Below are 21921 nucleotides of genomic sequence, written 5' to 3'. Positions count from 1 at the left end.
CTGAATCAAATGAATGGCTTGTTATCAGGCCTTTGCCAAACACGATGGCATGCTGAAGAGGTAATCAAACCATTTGATTCAGCTGTGTTGGAGTAGGGATGCATCTAAAAGCTGCAGGACGGTAGCTCTCGAGGACCGGGATTGGGCACCCCTGCAATATAGTATTAAATATGACTACATTTTAAAAACATCTATTATAGCATCAAAGTAAAACAAAAAAACTAAATGAAATGAATCAAAATGTCTAATCTGGCAAAACAAGAAAAGAAAAAAGGTTTCACCTTTAAATAAAAATCCAAATCACAAACACATTCTGATTTTTGTTGTGTGTGTTTTTTTGTGTGTGTTGTCACGTATAAAATCGTTGCACTCTGTCTCGGTGTCTGCCCGGCCGGCTCCGCAAGGCTACATATGTTTATTGTGTTGCTGCTTTCTTCCACTCGTCATTCTGCCTGGGCGGAGCTCAGGCCCACGCACCTGTCTGCAATTACGCTGCAACGTGTCCTGTCTGTATGGAGACTGAGAGCTGCCAGAGTAATAATGTAGATACAGGCCTCTTTCTCCTTCTGCTGCTGTTCATGCTTTTATTCCATTGATGTTGCTATCATTTGTAAATATATTTATTTGCTCTTATTTTATCAATTTACTGTCGTTCATGTATTTAATCTTCTTTGTATTTAAATATGATTTTTTTTAAGTAATGCCGCGAGATGGACAGTTAAATAAAGGTTTCATTGAATTAAAAAAAAGATTTAAAGATGACTGGTGGCGGAAGCAGAGCACAGACTGTCTGTGAGAATCTATCGCCATCGTGTGGTGCAGAGATATATTGCCATTGAATTTAGACAACGAAAGCTTGGCTCACAGAGCAGCTGCAACACGAACAAAAAACATTAAATAGCAACATGATATATTATATTATATTATATTATATTATATTATATTTATAGCTGTCGAAATTAACGCGTTAATTGCGATAATTAAATTTTGGAATTAATTACGTTAGAATATTTAACTATTTAGCGCAACACGCAGATAAGTCGCTCCCATAATTCCACTTGATTTGTTTACCGCGCCACTGAAAATGGAGAAGCAGGAAGCGGATGGCCTTCTGGATGGGGAATTTAAATACAAGAAGAACATAGATGGGACAATAAACAAACGCGTTGTAATTTGCACTCACTGTAGTAAAGAGTTTCAATTTCACCGTTCAAATTCGACCTTAAAATACCACCTTAATGCCAAACACGCGTTTGTCGGGGCAGCAGCTTCACCCGGCCTGCGTCAGACCACTCTTAGTGAACGCAGGCCACTCGGTAAGTCTTCTTTGGACAAACTGACCGACAATATAGCCAAATGGATAGCAAAGGACTGCAGACCGCTAAGCATTGTGGAGGACAAGGGCTTTGCGGATGTTTTAAAGGTTGCATCTCAGGACGCGTCCTACAAGCCCCCAGCGAGAAGCACAATAACAATTCGAATCCACGAACTGTATGAAACGGAGAAAAAGAAAAAAGAAGAGGCTTTAGTTCACACAGAATGCGTGGCTCTGACAGGAGACCACTGGACATCATTGAGTAATGACAATTACCTGGGAGTTACTGCGCATTTAATCACTGAAGCCTGGGGTCTGACATCCTTTGCGCTGACTATAATGAAAACGGAAGAGCGGCACTTTGCGGAGGCTTGTGCAGAGCAGTTCCAGACTGTTGCTCGCAGGTGGAGAATTGAGGAGAAGGTGACAACAGTAGGCACGGACAGTGCGCGCAATATGATCGCCGCGGCTCGCATCATGCCATTCAATCACATGCCGTGTACCGCGCACATTCTACAGAGATGCATCACAGTGAGTCTCGCAGACAGTGGCTTTGTCACTGCGCTGGCCAAATGCCGCAAAATTGTTGGCCATTTTAAGCACAGCCCAGCAAACACAGCAGAGCTGAACGCAGAGCAGGTGTCACTGGGGCGCAAGCAGGAGCCGTTGGCCCAGGACGTGCCTACGCGCTGGAACTCCACGCTGGAGATGGTGAAGCGCTTGATCCGCAACCAAACTGCAGTAACCGCGACTCTGGATAAACAAAAGCATAAACTTGTCCTCCTGACGCCTCCAGAGTGGGACAAACTCCAGAGACTGGAGACACTTCTAGAGCCCTGCAGGTGAGCCTGTCATTGTGACCATAATTGTAGGTTTAGATTAAATGTATCAAACATACATCTTAAATCAGTTTTGTTATTATGAAAATGTCTTATTTAAAAAATAAATGAAATCAAATATTTTATTAATATTACCTAGTATTAAAAAGCTTTTTTAAATTTGCTGTCTTATCTCTCTCTCTCTCTCTGTGTGTGTGTGTGTGTGTGTGTGTGTGTGTGTATTCCACTGCAGATATGTGACTGAACTGCTGGGAGGAGAGGCCTACGTCTCCTGCTCTGTAGTTCTACCAGCCTTCTGCCACCTGCGCCGTGTCATGGAAGTAACTGATGAGGACCCTGCATATGTGGTGAGGTTTAAAGAGAAGTTTAAGGAAGACCTTGCTTCCCGCCAGGAACATACCAACTATGCATGGCTCCAGATCGCAACTGCACTGGACCCACGTTTTAAAGACCTACGCAGTGTGCCCAAGACTGACAGAGAAGCAGTGTGGACCACACTGGCAGGCATGCTGCATGAAGACTCTCCTAGAAGATCACACACTGCAGAAGAAGGTCCAGCCAAGAAGACTGCAACCCCCCCCCCACTGTGCTTTGCCCTGATATCTGCAGTGTGAGGTTGGATCGCTCATTCTCATCCTCACACTGATGCCACTTATTTCGGTCTTTGTTTGACATAAAAGGGCATATTTGTCACTTTATTGCAACTATATTTGCACTCTTGAGCTCCTTCATTCACTGACTGATCATAAAGTTATTACTTGCGTTATGTATTCATCCGTTTGAACATAATTAATGAAGCCACATGTAATCACTAAAATTTGTATTTTGGGTACAATAAGAGAGTTTCAGATGGAATGCTGTTTTGTTTTGTTTAAATTTCACCAACTTGCTGATGCCCACGGTTGTGAGTGCGGCTTCTTGCTGTACATGGGTGGATGGTTGTAAATCACATCACAGATGCCAAAAACCTCTCAAACCAAGCCCCCTTGCCGGTGATGCTGTGCGCAACCTCGTGACGGAGTCAAGCATATTCAAAACACCCCCTCACCTCCCGTGTCAAACTCAAATGTCAGCCTATTTCATGTGTCACTTTTGGAGCAGTTGCCATCCCGACGAGCCATGGAGAAGTTCGTGTTTGTGTTATTTTACTTATTTGGTGTTCTGGTGTGTTTGGGCACCGGTCAGCACCATCGTGTTGAGCACGTGTTGGACCGTGGACACACCGGATTCAGTGGGAGAATAACGGTCAGGTGTACAGTTTACTGAGCACTGGGACTCAGTATCGTTTACCAGCACAGACACGGAGACGCGCTCAGCTTCTATTGAGAGCAAACAACCAAGTGAACCCTCCGGCTGCGTCCAGTAGACGAGACACACCGTCTGGGCCGGGAGCTTTCCGAGCATTCAGACTCTTAAACTGCTTCCTCGCATCTGCTTCATGAATATGAAGGGTTGTGGTGGGAGGAGGTGGTGTGAAATCCTCTTTTGTGTGGGGTGAGGAGGGGGGTGTTGTAAAAGTCCCCAAGAGCAATGATGAGAGAGTCCGGGAATGTCCGCTCCATGTGCAGTATCTGCTCCGCGAGTGCGCACTGAGCTGCCTGCGCATCCGCATCTGGCGGGATGTAAACAGCGGCCAAGATGAATGAAGCAAACTCCCGCGGAGAATAAAACGGTTTGCAGTGAATAAAAAGGTATTCCAGAGAGGAAGAGCAGTGCTGAGCAATCACTGTTACATCTGTGCACCAGCCACTATTAATGTAGAAGCAGACACGTCCACCTGTGGTCTTACCAGAGAGAGAGGCCTGCCGGTCCGCGCGCAGCAGATGAAAGCCCTCCAGCTTGAGCGCGCTGTCCGGGATGTCCTCACAGAGCCACGACTCCGTAAAACACAAGACACAGGAGGAGGCAACGTCTCTGTTCATGCTTCTCATCAGGGCCAGCTCGTCCATCTCATTCCTGAGTGAGCGTACGTTGGAAAGGAAGATCCCAGGAAGAGCAGTTCGCAGTCCGCGTCTCCTCAGACGCACGAGTGCGCCGGCTCGCTTTCCTCGCTTTCGGCGTCTCACTTTCCTGATCAGAGTCTGCAGTAAATCTGCCGCAGATGCGACAAATATTGGAAGTAAATCCACAGGTGTTGTAGTCCTGTAGTTAAGAAGCTCTTCTCTAGTGTAAGAATATCCAGAGGAGTGCCCAGACACAGAAGTTATGCACAAAAACAAAACAGAAGTAACGCACTGAAGCACCGGGGCATCCATACGCGGCGGCGCCATCTTGGAACAAGGGACTTGTCTTTGAAAGGTAGAGTGTTAATTACTAAAGCTGAAGGGATATCCCGATGAACATATGCTGCTCTCTCCTTACATCTGGATAAGAAAAGTAGTAAAGATATTGACCGTATGCTCTTTAATTTTATATGGAAAAACCGTACGCACTATATTAGAAAAACTGTTGTGATGAATAAGTACGAATCAGGTGGGCTTAACGTCTTAGACTTTTCTACTTTAAATAACACTTTCAAAATTAATTGGGCCAAACATTTTCTTAAAACCCTACCTCTATCTGGAACTTTATACCATACCACATTTTCTCTCGTTTTGGTGGCTTTACTTTTATTTGAAATTGTAATTACAATGTTGAGAAAGTTCCTGTAAAGCTTTCATCCTTCCATAAGCAGGTCCTCTTAGCGTGGACCCTCATTTATAAACACAACTTCTCACCTCACAAATACCTTATCTGGAACAACAGAGATATTTTATAGAAAAATAAATCACTTTTCCTGGAAACTTGGCTCCAAAATGGGATCCTATTGGTGGCTCAGCTGGTTAGTAAAGAGGGACAACTACTTACTTACAACGACTTTATTGCACTATATAATTTTCCAATCAGTGTTCCAGATATCAAGCGGAAGACAGTCTGGATGGTCCCCCATAAATATTTGATTGTAAATAAGGTGAAAGAAGTCTCTTTTAAAATTCGACATACATGTTATCCAGCCAGTCACTACATGGTCAAATTTAAAAGGGACATAAATACTAATTGTACTTTCTGTGGGGATCATCCAGAAACGGTGACACATCTTTTTTGGTACTGTTCTTTTACACAGAGATTCTGGAAGGAATTTAGCAGCTTTGTTATTGTCCATATTTTAAGGGAGTTTTCTTTACGATGGGAAAATGTTTTATTCTGTTTCTTTAAGTTCCCCAAGAAGTATGAGAAATGTTTTTTATGATAAATTTCTTAATACTTTTAGCTAAATTTTTTATCCATAAATGTAAGTTTACTAACAAAACACCATATTTCTGTCATTATTTTAAGGATGTGCACATGCACATACAATCAATATCAGACTGCACCAACAAAAAGGCTCTCACAACAATATATGTATGTGAATTTTTGCGTGTATTCTTATAATTGTTACCTTTTTCTTTCACCCTTGGCTTTTTGTGTTCATGTTCTGTTGTATACTTCATCTGTTCGTATGTTGTATACTCATTGTTTGTTAAATAAAGTTTTAAAAAAAAGACACGCTTTGTTTAGACCCCCAAAATCCTTTCCACGCCCACCCCCGTGACATCACGCTCCAAAGCCCTGTTACGTCACAGAACGTGGTGATGTCATAGTGACAGTCCTTTCATCCTTTGATGTTCAAGTCTATAAATAGAGGACAGCTGTCAAAGGGAATTCATTAAGCTATCGTTTTGTTGGAGTGATACAGCACATAAAAAAGCAGAAATGAGTTCGAAAGCTAACAAAGACAGAAATGTTAATTTCTCGAAAACAATGGTTAAAAAAAGTGAAAAAGAAAAAGAAACATATGCCAGACAGTTCGAGCAAAGACTGCAGCCAATGATCGACGAGGTTGAAAAGCTCAAAACTGAGCTTGACTACTTCAAAAACCTGCATACAGTCAATAAGAAACGGATCGAGGATCTAACAAAAGAAAACAATGAACTTTTGCAGAATAATAAGCTGCTGGGTTCGGTCTTGGATGACAGGACAAACATCGCAGACAGGTTGGACTCGATAAAAGATGACCACGAAGCTCTGGTAAAGTTCCGCGCAGAGACGGAGAAAACTCTGGCTGAGCTTAAAGAAAAACACGAGGACGAAGTCCAAGTCCTGCAAGGACTGCTGGAAACAGAGAAAGAAAAGGTGGCACGTCAGCAATTTCACAACAGCCAAGTTGTTGAATTATTATTGAAACGCCACAAAGAGGAAAAAAATAAGATGCAGCAGTTTTACCAGGAAAATACTAAAAAACTGGAAAACAAAGCAAATGCTGCAGACAGGAAGTTAGAAGAGGTGATCAACATGTATGACTCCAAAATAGAAAAGCTGCAGACGGCAGTAAAAAATAGTAGAGGTGTGACCGTCAATGCGGTTAAGGAACGCGAGGAAGAACGTCAATCCTCGCAGTGTTGGATTGACGGTGTTTTGTGGCATAATACACAGTTACAAGACGAAAATGAATTTATGGTTAAAAACATGAAAGAATTAACAGAGGAGAAAGGTCAAATGGGCAAAGTGATAGACGACCAAAAGGCCCAGAATATGGCGATCAAGCAGAAATGCCAGAGTAATATTAGAGCTCTGGCCTTGGAAAAGAAAATGAAGGCTATGCTTGAAGACGAAGTTGATTCTTTGAAAAAGAAAATTGAAGACGTCAAAAAGGCCCTAAGCACAGAGCAGGAAAACCACAGAAAGACAGCAGTGGACCGGCACAAAGTAAAAGCGGCACACAATCAGGCACTGGCTGAAAAGGTGGCGCTGGAAGAGAAACTGCGCTCCACAAAAAAGCAACGGGAAAGATTTATATCCAAAGTGAATTGGCTGGAGAAGAAAGAGCGCTACTTCCAAGAGGAATTGTGCCAGTGCGTTTTGTCCTTTGAAAAGGCATTTCCACATGAAGGTCACTTGAGAGGAAAAGAAAAGGTGGAATTTAGGGATATGTTCCACTACTTGAAAAAGAAATACGTAGACGGAGTGGAAGGCACCCCCTTTGTTGGAACAACGGAGTTTCTTGAAAAACAGCTGAACTGTCTACGTATCAGATGCAAGGATCTAGATGCAGCTTTACTAGCTAAAACACGGGAGCTGGAATCATTTAAAAAGCAGTACAATGACATGGTAAAGTCTTCCGAGTACGCTTTATTCCGACAAAGAGAGGAGCTCATTGGACCAGTGAACCAGATTATCCAAAAGGCTGCCAATGAAGAAAAAGAGATAGGTCATCTAAAATCTAGAGTGAAAGACGCTCAACTCCAGCTTAAATTAGAAAAACAGAAAGGACAAAAGCTGGCATCGTTGGACCATAGAAGCATGATGGGGAGATGTTCTGAGGAGACTCCGTCTCAGATTAATCCTCGTCCACTTCCAGGGAAAACTACATTTATTCAGGTACGTCCAAGACACCCTGGCAGAAGTGCAGGTATGGCTTCCCCAGTGAATCCTCCTGTAGAGTCTCCATCAACACCACCTTTCCTCAATTCTGATGATGGATTACCACCAGTTGATTGTTAAAAATTAACTGCTAAAATAGGCCATTAGAAGTATACTTCATCTTGTCTCCCTATATCATGGGTGGGCATTCTCAGTCCACGAGGGCCGGTGTCCCTGCAGGTTTTAGATCTCACCTTGGCTCAACACACCTGAATCACATGATTAGTTCGTTACCAGGCCTCTGGAGAACTTCAGGACATGTTGAGGAGCTAATTTAGCCGTTTAAATCAGCTGTGTTGGTTCGAGGACACATCTAAAACCTGCAGGGACACCGGCCCTCGTGGACTGAGATTGCCCACCCACCCCCAACCGGTCGCAGCAGATGGCCGCCCCTTCTTGAGCCTGGTTCTGCCGGAGGTTTCTTCCTAAAGGGAGTTTTTCCTCCCCACTGTCGCCCAGTGCTTGCTCAAAGGGGATCATTGGATTGTTGGGGTTTTCTGGCTTTTACTGTAGTGTTTTTACCTTACAGTATAAAGCAGCTTGAGGAGACTGTTGTTTTGCCATGATGCAATATAGCAGGGCTGCCCAATCCCAGTCCTCGAGAGCTACTATCCTGCAGCTTTTAGATGCATCCCTACTCCAACACAGCTGAATCAAATGAATGGCTTGTTATCAGGCCTTTGCCAAACACGATGGCATGCTGAAGAGGTAATCAAACCATTTGATTCAGCTGTGTTGGAGTAGGGATGCATCTAAAAGCTGCAGGACGGTAGCTCTCGAGGACCGGGATTGGGCACCCCTGCAATATAGTATTAAATATGACTACATTTTAAAAACATCTATTATAGCATCAAAGTAAAACAAAAAAACTAAATGAAATGAATCAAAATGTCTAATCTGGCAAAACAAGAAAAGAAAAAAGGTTTCACCTTTAAATAAAAATCCAAATCACAAACACATTCTGATTTTTGTTGTGTGTGTTTTTTTGTGTGTGTTGTCACGTATAAAATCTTTGCACTCTGTCTCGGTGTCTGCCCGGCCGGCTCCGCAAGGCTACATATGTTTATTGTGTTGCTGCTTTCTTCCACTCGTCATTCTGCCTGGGCGGAGCTCAGGCCCACGCACCTGTCTGCAATTACGCTGCAACGTGTCCTGTCTGTATGGAGACTGAGAGCTGCCAGAGTAATAATGTAGATACAGGCCTCTTTCTCCTTCTGCTGCTGTTCATGCTTTTATTCCATTGATGTTGCTATCATTTGTAAATATATTTATTTGCTCTTATTTTATCAATTTACTGTCGTTCATGTATTTAATCTTCTTTGTATTTAAATATGATTTTTTTTTAAGTAATGCCGCGAGATGGACAGTTAAATAAAGGTTTCATTGAATTAAAAAAAAGATTTAAAGATGACTGGTGGCGGAAGCAGAGCACAGACTGTCTGTGAGAATCTATCGCCATCGTGTGGTGCAGAGATATATTGCCATTGAATTTAGACAACGAAAGCTTGGCTCACAGAGCAGCTGCAACACGAACAAAAAACATTAAATAGCAACATGATATATTATATTATATTATATTATATTTATAGCTGTCGAAATTAACGCGTTAATTGCGATAATTAAATTTTGGAATTAATTACGTTAGAATATTTAACTATTTAGCGCAACACGCAGATAAGTCGCTCCCATAATTCCACTTGATTTGTTTACCGCGCCACTGAAAATGGAGAAGCAGGAAGCGGATGGCCTTCTGGATGGGGAATTTAAATACAAGAAGAACATAGATGGGACAATAAACAAACGCGTTGTAATTTGCACTCACTGTAGTAAAGAGTTTCAATTTCACCGTTCAAATTCGACCTTAAAATACCACCTTAATGCCAAACAATTCAATTCAATTCAATTCAATTTTATTTATATAGCGCCAAATCACAACAAAAGTCGCCTCAAGGCGCTTCATAGATACAGAGAAAAACCCAACAATCATATGACCCCCTATGAGCAAGCACTTTGGCGACAGTGGGAAGGAAAAACTCCCTTTTAACAGGAAGAAACCTCCGGCAGAACCAGGCTCAGGGAGGGGCGGCCATCTGCTGCGACCGGTTGGGGTGAGAGAAGGAAGACAGGATAAAGACATGCTGTGGAAGAGAGACAGAGGTTAATAACAGATATGATTCAATGCAGAGAGGTCTATTAATACATAGTGAGTGAGAAAGGTGACTGGAAAGGAAAAACTCAATGCATCATGGGAATCCCCCGGCAGCCTACATCTATTGCAGCATAACAAAGGGAGGATTCAGGGTCACCTGGTCCAGCCCTAACTATATGCTTTAGAAAAAAGGAAAGTTTTAAGCCTAATCTTAAAAGTAGAGATAGTGTCTGTCTCCCGAATCCAAACTGGAAGCTGGTTCCACAGAAGAGGGGCCTGAAAACTGAAGGCTCTCCCTCCCATTCTACTTTTAAATACTCTAGGAACAACAAGTAGGCCTGCAGAGCGAGAGCGGAGCGCTCTAATAGGGTGATATGGTACTACAAGGTCATTAAGATAAGATGGGGCCTGATTATTTAAGACCTTGTATGTGAGGAGCAGGATTTTGAATTCAATTCTGGATTTAACAGGAAGCCAATGAAGGGAAGCCAAAACAGGAGAAATATGCTCTCTCTTTCTAGTCCCTGTCAGGACTCTTGCTGCAGCATTTTGGATTAGCTGAAGGCTTTTCAGTGAGTTTTTTGGACATCCTGATAATAATGAATTACAGTAGTCCAGCCTGGAAGTAATAAATGCATGAACTAGTTTTTCAGCGTCACTCTGAGACAGGATATTTCTAATTTTAGAGATGTTGCGCAAATGGAAGAAAGCAGTCTTACATATTTGTTTAATATGTGCGTTGAAGGACATGTCCTGGTCAAAAATGACTCCAAGGTTCCTCACCGCGTTACTGGAGGCCAAGGTAATGCCATCCAGAGTAAGAATCTGATTAGATACCATATTTCTAAGATTTTCAGGGCCGAGTACAATAACCTCAGTTTTATCTGAATTAAGAAGCAGAAAGTTAGCGGCCATCCAGGTCTTTATGTCTTTAAGACATTCCTGCAGTTTAACTAATTGGTGTGTGTTATCTGGCTTCATGGACAGATAGAGCTGGGTGTCATCTGCATAGCAGTGAAAATGTATGCTATGTCTTCTAATGATACTGCCTAAGGGAAGCATGTATAATGTAAACAGAATTGGTCCTAGCACTGAACCCTGTGGAACTCCATAATTAACCTCAGTGTGTGAAGAGGACTCTCCATTTACATGCACGAATTGGAGTCTATTAGATAGATATGATACAAACCACTGCAGCGCAGTACTTGTAATACCTACAGCATGTTCTAATCGCTCTAATAGGATATTATGATCAACAGTATCGAACGCTGCACTGAGGTCTAGCAGGACAAGCACAGAGATGAGTCCACTGTCAGAGGCCATAAGAAGATCATTTGTAACCTTCACTAAAGCTGTTTCTGTGCTGTGCTGAGCTCTGAAACCTGACTGAAACTCTTCAAATAAACCATTCCTCTGCAGATGATCTGTTAGCTGTTTGACAACTACTCTTTCAAGGATTTTTGATATGAAAGGAAGGTTGGAGATTGGCCTATAATTAGCTAAGACTGCTGGGTCTAGAGATGGCTTTTTGAGTAAAGGTTTAACTACAGCCAGCTTGAAGGCCTGTGGTACATAGCCGATTATTAGAGATAGGTTGATCATATTTAAGATCGAAGAATTAATTAATGGCAGGACTTCTTTGAGCAGTTTTGTAGGAATGGGGTCTAAAAGACACGTTGATGGTTTGGAGGAAGTAATTATTGAAGTTAACTCAGAAAGATCAATTGGAGAAAAAGAGTCTAACTTAATATCAATGGTACTAAGAGTAGCTGTAGATAATATTACATCTGTGGGATGATTATTGGTAATTTTTTCTCTAATGATAAAAATTTTATTTGTGAAGAAGTTCATGAAGTCATTACTAGTTAACGTTAAAGGGATGGTTGGCTCAAAAGAGCTCTGACTTTTTGTCAGCCTGGCTACAGTGCTGAAGAGAAACCTAGGGTTGTTCTTATTTTCTTCAATCAGTGATGAATAGTAAGATGTTCTGGCTTTGCGGAGGGCTTTCTTATAAAGCAGCAAACTATTTCTCCAGGCTAAATGATGATCCTCTGGATTTGTGACACGCCATTTCCTCTCCAGATTACGAGTCATCTGCTTTAGGGTACGTGTTTCAGAATTATACCACGGAGTCAGGTACTTCTGATTTGAGGCCTTAGTTTTCACAGGAGCTACAGTATCCAGAGTCGTACGTAGTGAGGAGGTGAAATTATTAACAAGATAATCGACCTCTGTTGGGGTAGCGTTCAGATAGCTGCTTTGCTCTGTGTTGGTACAGGGCATTGGAGATGATAACAGTGGGTGGATTATATTCTTAAACTTAGTTACAGTGCTTTCAGAAAGACATCTACTTTGATAAAGTCTACTCTTCACCGCTGTGTAATCAATTATTGTAAAAGTAAATGTTATCAGGAAATGATCAGACAGGAGAGGGTTTTCAGGAAACACTGTTAAATGTTCAGGTTCGATGCCATATGTTAAAACAAGATCTAGAGTGTGATTAAAGTGGTGGGTGGGTTCTTTTACATTTTGAGAGAAACCAATTGAGTCTAATAACAGATTAAATGCCATGTTGAGGCTGTCATTTTTAGCATCTACATGGATGTTAAAATCACCCACAATAATTATTTTATCTGAGCTCAGAACTAAATTAGATATAAAGTCTGAGAAATCAGACAGAAACTCTGTGTAAGGCCCAGGTGGACGATAGATGATAACAAGTAAGACTGGTTTCTGAGTTTCACAGCTGGGGTGGACAATGTTAAGCATCAGGCTTTCAAATGAATTAAAAGTCTGTCTTGGTCTTTCATTAATTAATAGGCTGGTGTGAAAAATTGCTGCCACACCGCCCCCTCGGCCTGTGCTTCGAGATTTCTGGTAGTTAGAATGGCTCGGGGGTGTTGATTCATTTAAACTAACATAATCATCCTGCTGCAACCAGGTTTCTGTAAGGCAGAGTAAATCAATTTGTTGATCAATTATTAAGTCATGTACTAACAGAGACTTGGAGGAGAGAGACCTAATATTTAATAATCCACATTTCACTGTTTTACTCTTTGGTTCAGATGTGGATACTGTATTGTTCTTTCTTTGTGATTGTTTATGTTTAAGTTGTTTGTTGCTGGTTTTTAGTTTGTTTTTTGTCTTTTTGGAAGCTGACACAGTCTCTATGGAGATGGGTTTTTGGGGGGGTAGCAGGAGGAGAGAAGCTGCAGAGAAGCGTGTAAGACTGCAACTCTGCTTCCTGGTCCCAACTCTGGATAGTCATATTTTGGGGGGTTTAATAAATTTGTCCATATTTCTAGAAATGAGAGCTGCTCCATCCAAAGTGGGATGGATGCCGTCTCTCCTAACAAGACCAGGTTTCCTCCAGAAGGTTTGCCAATTATCTATGAAGCCCACATCGTTTCTGGGACACCACTCAGACAGCCAGCAATTTAAGGAGAACATGCGGCTAAACATGTCACTCCTGGTCTGATTGGGGAGGGGACCAGAGAAAACTACAGAGTCCGACATTGTTTTGGCAAAGTTGCACACCGATTCAATATTGATTTTAGTGACCTCCGATTGGCGTAACCGGGTGTCATTACTGCCGACGTGAATTATGATTTTACTAAATTTACGTTTACCCTTAGCCAGCAGTTTTAAATTTCCTTCAATGTCGCCTGCTCTGGCCCCTGGAAGACAATTGACTATGGTTGCCGGTGTCTCTAGCTTCACATGTCTGAGAACAGAATCGCCAATTACCAGAGTTTGACCCCCGGCGGGTGTGTCGCCGAGTGGGGAAAAACGGTTAGACACATGAACGGGTTGGTGGTGTACCTGGGGCTTCTGTTTAGGACTATGCTTCCTCCTCACCGTCACCCAGCCGCCCTGATTCCCCAGCTGCTTGGGACCTGCCGGGGAACAGCTAGCGGGGCCTACGCTATTTTCGGCTGCACCAGCTACAGGGGCCTGGCTAGCTGCGGGTGAATGAAGGGTGCGAAGCCGAGTCTCCAATTCAGTAATCCTGGCCTCCAGAGCTGCAAATATGCTACATTTGTTACAGATATCATTACTGCTAAAGGAGGCCGAGGAGTAACTAAACATCTGACACAATGAGCAAGAAAGTGCAGGAGGGACAGGTGAAGTAGCCATGGTGCTAATGAGTCGGCTACGAGCTAAGCTAGGCTAGCGAGACAGTACAGAGACAGTGAGTGAATACTTTGGCTATAAATTAGGTAGTGAGTACACAGAAAGTGTGCTTCGGAGGAAGCACGTGAAGATTATACTATGAAAGAAGAATGTATTTAAAAGTTGTTAATTAAATCGCTAAGCAAATAAGCTACTCAGAAACACCACTGTGTTTGAGCAGGAACAGGAAGTGATACTCTACCACAGAGCGAGCGAACACCAAGTGACAGCGCCACAACCAGAGCGTTTGTCGGGGCAGCAGCTTCACCCGGCCTGCGTCAGACCACTCTTAGTGAACGCAGGCCACTCGGTAAGTCTTCTTTGGACAAACTGACCGACAATATAGCCAAATGGATAGCAAAGGACTGCAGACCGCTAAGCATTGTGGAGGACAAGGGCTTTGCGGATGTTTTAAAGGTTGCATCTCAGGACGCGTCCTACAAGCCCCCAGCGAGAAGCACAATAACAATTCGAATCCACGAACTGTATGAAACGGAGAAAAAGAAAAAAGAAGAGGCTTTAGTTCACACAGAATGCGTGGCTCTGACAGGAGACCACTGGACATCATTGAGTAATGACAATTACCTGGGAGTTACTGCGCATTTAATCACTGAAGCCTGGGGTCTGACATCCTTTGCGCTGACTATAATGAAAACGGAAGAGCGGCACTTTGCGGAGGCTTGTGCAGAGCAGTTCCAGACTGTTGCTCGCAGGTGGAGAATTGAGGAGAAGGTGACAACAGTAGGCACGGACAGTGCGCGCAATATGATCGCCGCGGCTCGCATCATGCCATTCAATCACATGCCGTGTACCGCGCACATTCTACAGAGATGCATCACAGTGAGTCTCGCAGACAGTGGCTTTGTCACTGCGCTGGCCAAATGCCGCAAAATTGTTGGCCATTTTAAGCACAGCCCAGCAAACACAGCAGAGCTGAACGCAGAGCAGGTGTCACTGGGGCGCAAGCAGGAGCCGTTGGCCCAGGACGTGCCTACGCGCTGGAACTCCACGCTGGAGATGGTGAAGCGCTTGATCCGCAACCAAACTGCAGTAACCGCGACTCTGGATAAACAAAAGCATAAACTTGTCCTCCTGACGCCTCCAGAGTGGGACAAACTCCAGAGACTGGAGACACTTCTAGAGCCCTGCAGGTGAGCCTGTCATTGTGACCATAATTGTAGGTTTAGATTAAATGTATCAAACATACATCTTAAATCAGTTTTGTTATTATGAAAATGTCTTATTTAAAAAATAAATGAAATCAAATATTTTATTAATATTACCTAGTATTAAAAAGCTTTTTTTAATTTGCTGTCTTATCTCTCTCTCTGTGTGTGTGTGTGTGTGTGTGTGTGTGTGTGTGTGTGTGTGTGTGTGTGTGTGTGTGTGTATTCCACTGCAGATATGTGACTGAACTGCTGGGAGGAGAGGCCTACGTCTCCTGCTCTGTAGTTCTACCAGCCTTCTGCCACCTGCGCCGTGTCATGGAAGTAACTGATGAGGACCCTGCATATGTGGTGAGGTTTAAAGAGAAGTTTAAGGAAGACCTTGCTTCCCGCCAGGAACATACCAACTATGCATGGCTCCAGATCGCAACTGCACTGGACCCACGTTTTAAAGACCTACGCAGTGTGCCCAAGACTGACAGAGAAGCAGTGTGGACCACACTGGCAGGCATGCTGCATGAAGACTCTCCTAGAAGATCACACACTGCAGAAGAAGGTCCAGCCAAGAAGACTGCAACCCCCCCACTGTGCTTTGCCCTGATATCTGCAGTGTGAGGTTGGATCGCTCATTCTCATCCTCACACTGATGCCACTTATTTCGGTCTTTGTTTGACATAAAAGGGCATATTTGTCACTTTATTGCAACTATATTTGCACTCTTGAGCTCCTTCATTCACTGACTGATCATAAAGTTATTACTTGCGTTATGTATTCATCCGTTTGAACATAATTAATGAAGCCACATGTAATCACTAAAATTTGTATTTTGGGTACAATAAGAGAGTTTCAGATGGAATGCTGTTTTGTTTTGTTTAAATTTCACCAACTTGCTGATGCCCACGGTTGTGAGTGCGGCTTCTTGCTGTACATGGGTGGATGGTTGTAAATCACATCACAGATGCCAAAAACCTCTCAAACCAAGCCCCCTTGCCGGTGATGCTGTGCGCAACCTCGTGACGGAGTCAAGCATATTCAAAACACCCCCTCACCTCCCGTGTCAAACTCAAATGTCAGCCTATTTCATGTGTCACTTTTGGAGCAGTTGCCATCCCGACGAGCCATGGAGAAGTTCGTGTTTGTGTTATTTTACTTATTTGGTGTTCTGGTGTGTTTGGGCACCGGTCAGCACCATCGTGTTGAGCACGTGTTGGACCGTGGACACACCGGATTCAGTGGGAGAATAACGGTCAGGTGTACAGTTTACTGAGCACTGGGACTCAGTATCGTTTACCAGCACAGACACGGAGACGCGCTCAGCTTCTATTGAGAGCAAACAACCAAGTGAACCCTCCGGCTGCGTCCAGTAGACGAGACACACCGTCTGGGCCGGGAGCTTTCCGAGCATTCAGACTCTTAAACTGCTTCCTCGCATCTGCTTCATGAATATGAAGGGTTGTGGTGGGAGGAGGTGGTGTGAAATCCTCTTTTGTGTGGGGTGAGGAGGGGGGTGTTGTAAAAGTCCCCAAGAGCAATGATGAGAGAGTCCGGGAATGTCCGCTCCATGTGCAGTATCTGCTCCGCGAGTGCGCACTGAGCTGCCTGCGCATCCGCATCTGGCGGGATGTAAACAGCGGCCAAGATGAATGAAGCAAACTCCCGCGGAGAATAAAACGGTTTGCAGTGAATAAAAAGGTATTCCAGAGAGGAAGAGCAGTGCTGAGCAATCACTGTTACATCTGTGCACCAGCCACTATTAATGTAGAAGCAGACACGTCCACCTGTGGTCTTACCAGAGAGAGAGGCCTGCCGGTCCGCGCGCAGCAGATGAAAGCCCTCCAGCTTGAGCGCGCTGTCCGGGATGTCCTCACAGAGCCACGACTCCGTAAAACACAAGACACAGGAGGAGGCAACGTCTCTGTTCATGCTTCTCATCAGGGCCAGCTCGTCCATCTCATTCCTGAGTGAGCGTACGTTGGAAAGGAAGATCCCAGGAAGAGCAGTTCGCAGTCCGCGTCTCCTCAGACGCACGAGTGCGCCGGCTCGCTTTCCTCGCTTTCGGCGTCTCACTTTCCTGATCAGAGTCTGCAGTAAATCTGCCGCAGATGCGACAAATATTGGAAGTAAATCCACAGGTGTTGTAGTCCTGTAGTTAAGAAGCTCTTCTCTAGTGTAAGAATATCCAGAGGAGTGCCCAGACACAGAAGTTATGCACAAAAACAAAACAGAAGTAACGCACTGAAGCACCGGGGCATCCATACGCGGCGGCGCCATCTTGGAACAAGGGACTTGTCTTTGAAAGGTAGAGTGTTAATTACTAAAGCTGAAGGGATATCCCGATGAACATATGCTGCTCTCTCCTTACATCTGGATAAGAAAAGTAGTAAAGATATTGACCGTATGCTCTTTAATTTTATATGGAAAAACCGTACGCACTATATTAGAAAAACTGTTGTGATGAATAAGTACACAGCAAATCCAGCATGTCCAAATTAACACTGTCGGATTTGATTTCAACACTATTAAAGTGTCTATATGGGTCCACACCAGAGAGTGTTAATTTAACTCTTTTTAGAGAGTTGGTACGTTAACTCTGATTTAGTGTTAAACACCAAATCTGTCTGGAGTTGATAATTTAACACTTGGTGTTAAGAGTTTATATATTAACTCTCAAAGAGTATTTTAGTTTAACTACGTAAGAGTTATCTTCTAATTCACTCTAAAAAGCGGGAATTTTACTGTTCTGAACTTCTAGAAATTTCTTTTGGAAATAAACATTTACTAAAAAGATGCAATGGTTTTTGAAAAACATTTATTCTGAACTGTGCACCACAATTTCAAAACATTTTCTGAAAGATGTAACAGTGTACATGTTCTCACTTTCATTAGAATTGTGTTTATCAAAAGGTCTGACATGGTAAATGCAAATAACAGCATTCTCATCACTTATTTCTTCAATACAATATGCATGTCCTTCATTCATCCCTTTGTGGAACTTCAACGCACTTCTGCTCTCCCCCATATTCCATCTTCACAAGCATATCCTGTGTGGAGATTGAATAAAAATTAGTTGACACTAATTAACGGCACAAATAATCCAGTAAACAATTGCAGCACAGTAAAAAAAAAAAAAGGAATCCTCTTTGAGCCATTACTTGTGTAAAGTATTTTCCCAAAAGACAAGGACACAGGCAACAGGTAATACTGAACTAAATGTAAAACCTCAACTTTTTTCATTTTTACCTAAACCGTGTGCACAAAACTCTGGAGGGATCTAAATGCTACCGTAGAATCCAGTCAGGACGTCTGCTACTGCTGTTTGCTCGTTTTTTTAATTTATTTTTTTATGGGCGATCGTTTTCAGGCTTCAAGTAGCACCATTATACCAACATTTCACATTCTAGACATTGTTTTAGGTGTATTTGACCAAAAGTTTGACTGAAAATTCACATGCAAGCTTTTTTTCAAGGCTGTGGTATTTGCCCGCAAACAATACCTTTCAGCTAGCTAAAACAGAATATTATGCTATCAGCGAGCAACATGGCTAATGCCTTTCACACAGCTTTGTCTCAACTCCAAAGAGCCACAGAAGTAAAAGCTCATAATAATAATTGAAACAATCTTTGAAAAAATGACTTACCAAGCATGGCAAACAACTCAAATATGTAGAGCAAAATGTTCTGAAATGGCTTCACTTCAGCTTCGATTGGAGCCGTGCTGGGGGCGGAGTCTGTGAATTTACTCTGTTGGTGTCATAGCCCCTCTAGGAGTTCAGAGTTAAGAGGTCAAGAGTTAATGTTTCCATTGTAACACCTCCAGATTTGACAGAGAAACACTCATTTTTAACACTCGATTTTAACTACTATCATTTTACACCTCAGAGTTACATTAAAAGAATGTGACTCTGCTTAGAGTAAAATTAACTCTACTTTTGCAAGGAGACTATTAACACCAAAAAATTTAACACTTTTGAATTTGCTGTGATCAGGTGGGCTTAACGTCTTAGACTTTTCTACTTTAAATAACACTTTCAAAATTAATTGGGCCAAACATTTTCTTAAAACCCTACCTCTATCTGGAACTTTATACCATACCACATTTTCTCTCGTTTTGGTGGCTTTACTTTTATTTGAAATTGTAATTACAATGTTGAGAAAGTCCCTGTAAAGCTTTCATCCTTCCATAAGCAGGTCCTCTTAGCGTGGACCCTCATTTATAAACACAACTTCTCACCTCACAAATACCTTATCTGGAACAACAGAGATATTTTATAGAAAAATAAATCACTTTTCCTGGAAACTTGGCTCCAAAATGGGATCCTATTGGTGGCTCAGCTGGTTAGTAAAGAGGGACAACTACTTACTTACAACGACTTTATTGCACTATATAATTTTCCAATCAGTGTTCCAGATATCAAGCGGAAGACAGTCTGGATGGTCCCCCATAAATATTTGATTGTAAATAAGGTGAAAGAAGTCTCTTTTAAAATTCGACATACATGTTATCCAGCCAGTCACTACATGGTCAAATTTAAAAGGGACATAAATACTAATTGTACTTTCTGTGGGGATCATCCAGAAACGGTGACACATCTTTTTTGGTACTGTTCTTTTACACAGAGATTCTGGAAGGAATTTAGCAGCTTTGTTATTGTCCATATTTTAAGGGAGTTTTCTTTACGATGGGAAAATGTTTTATTCTGTTTCTTTAAGTTCCCCAAGAAGTATGAGAAATGTTTTTTATGATAAATTTCTTAATACTTTTAGCTAAATTTTTTATCCATAAATGTAAGTTTACTAACAAAACACCATATTTCTGTCATTATTTTAAGGATGTGCACATGCACATACAATCAATATCAGACTGCACCAACAAAAAGGCTCTCACAACAATATATGTATGTGAATTTTTGCGTGTATTCTTATAATTGTTACCTTTTTCTTTCACCCTTGGCTTTTTGTGTTCATGTTCTGTTGTATACTTCATCTGTTCGTATGTTGTATACTCATTGTTTGTTAAATAAAGTTTTAAAAAAAAGACACGCTTTGTTTAGACCCCCAAAATCCTTTCCACGCCCACCCCCGTGACATCACGCTCCAAAGCCCTGTTACGTCACAGAACGTGGTGATGTCATAGTGACAGTCCTTTCATCCTTTGATGTTCAAGTCTATAAATAGAGGACAGCTGTCAAAGGGAATTCATTAAGCTATCGTTTTGTTGGAGTGATACAGCACATAAAAAAGCAGAAATGAGTTCGAAAGCTAACAAAGACAGAAATGTTAATTTCTCGAAAACAATGGTTAAAAAAAGTGAAAAAGAAAAAGAAACATATGCCAGACAGTTCGAGCAAAGACTGCAGCCAATGATCGACGAGGTTGAAAAGCTCAAAACTGAGCTTGACTACTTCAAAAACCTGCATACAGTCAATAAGAAACGGATCGAGGATCTAACAAAAGAAAACAATGAACTTTTGCAGAATAATAAGCTGCTGGGTTCGGTCTTGGATGACAGGACAAACATCGCAGACAGGTTGGACTCGATAAAAGATGACCACGAAGCTCTGGTAAAGTTCCGCGCAGAGACGGAGAAAACTCTGGCTGAGCTTAAAGAAAAACACGAGGACGAAGTCCAAGTCCTGCAAGGACTGCTGGAAACAGAGAAAGAAAAGGTGGCACGTCAGCAATTTCACAACAGCCAAGTTGTTGAATTATTATTGAAACGCCACAAAGAGGAAAAAAATAAGATGCAGCAGTTTTACCAGGAAAATACTAAAAAACTGGAAAACAAAGCAAATGCTGCAGACAGGAAGTTAGAAGAGGTGATCAACATGTATGACTCCAAAATAGAAAAGCTGCAGACGGCAGTAAAAAATAGTAGAGGTGTGACCGTCAATGCGGTTAAGGAACGCGAGGAAGAACGTCAATCCTCGCAGTGTTGGATTGACGGTGTTTTGTGGCATAATACACAGTTACAAGACGAAAATGAATTTATGGTTAAAAACATGAAAGAATTAACAGAGGAGAAAGGTCAAATGGGCAAAGTGATAGACGACCAAAAGGCCCAGAATATGGCGATCAAGCAGAAATGCCAGAGTAATATTAGAGCTCTGGCCTTGGAAAAGAAAATGAAGGCTATGCTTGAAGACGAAGTTGATTCTTTGAAAAAGAAAATTGAAGACGTCAAAAAGGCCCTAAGCACAGAGCAGGAAAACCACAGAAAGACAGCAGTGGACCGGCACAAAGTAAAAGCGGCACACAATCAGGCACTGGCTGAAAAGGTGGCGCTGGAAGAGAAACTGCGCTCCACAAAAAAGCAACGGGAAAGATTTATATCCAAAGTGAATTGGCTGGAGAAGAAAGAGCGCTACTTCCAAGAGGAATTGTGCCAGTGCGTTTTGTCCTTTGAAAAGGCATTTCCACATGAAGGTCACTTGAGAGGAAAAGAAAAGGTGGAATTTAGGGATATGTTCCACTACTTGAAAAAGAAATACGTAGACGGAGTGGAAGGCACCCCCTTTGTTGGAACAACGGAGTTTCTTGAAAAACAGCTGAACTGTCTACGTATCAGATGCAAGGATCTAGATGCAGCTTTACTAGCTAAAACACGGGAGCTGGAATCATTTAAAAAGCAGTACAATGACATGGTAAAGTCTTCCGAGTACGCTTTATTCCGACAAAGAGAGGAGCTCATTGGACCAGTGAACCAGATTATCCAAAAGGCTGCCAATGAAGAAAAAGAGATAGGTCATCTAAAATCTAGAGTGAAAGACGCTCAACTCCAGCTTAAATTAGAAAAACAGAAAGGACAAAAGCTGGCATCGTTGGACCATAGAAGCATGATGGG

The 21921-nt window shown here is 42.4% G+C and overlaps 1 long non-coding RNA gene across 1 annotated transcript; it reads right to left on the bottom strand.

The window, feature by feature from the left end:
- Positions 1 to 17873: 17873 nt before the first annotated feature.
- Positions 17874 to 19055, bottom strand: LOC147300906 (uncharacterized). Its single transcript, XR_015127188.1, has 2 exons — positions 18719 to 19055; positions 17874 to 18122 (listed from the first exon to the last, which is right to left on the bottom strand). It is a non-coding gene; the product is annotated as an uncharacterized LOC147300906 (long non-coding RNA).
- Positions 19056 to 21921: the final 2866 nt, after the last annotated feature.

This window comes from Aulonocara sp. 'chitande type north' Nkhata Bay, linkage group LG23 (assembly GCF_057382095.1).
Source record: "Aulonocara sp. 'chitande type north' Nkhata Bay isolate Kocher_YH1m ecotype deep benthic linkage group LG23, A_spYH_male_GT1.1, whole genome shotgun sequence".
NCBI lineage: Eukaryota > Metazoa > Chordata > Actinopteri > Cichliformes > Cichlidae > Aulonocara > Aulonocara sp. 'chitande type north' Nkhata Bay.
Note: the sequence above shows the minus strand (reverse complement) of the source record. Positions and strands in the feature narration are given on the sequence as shown.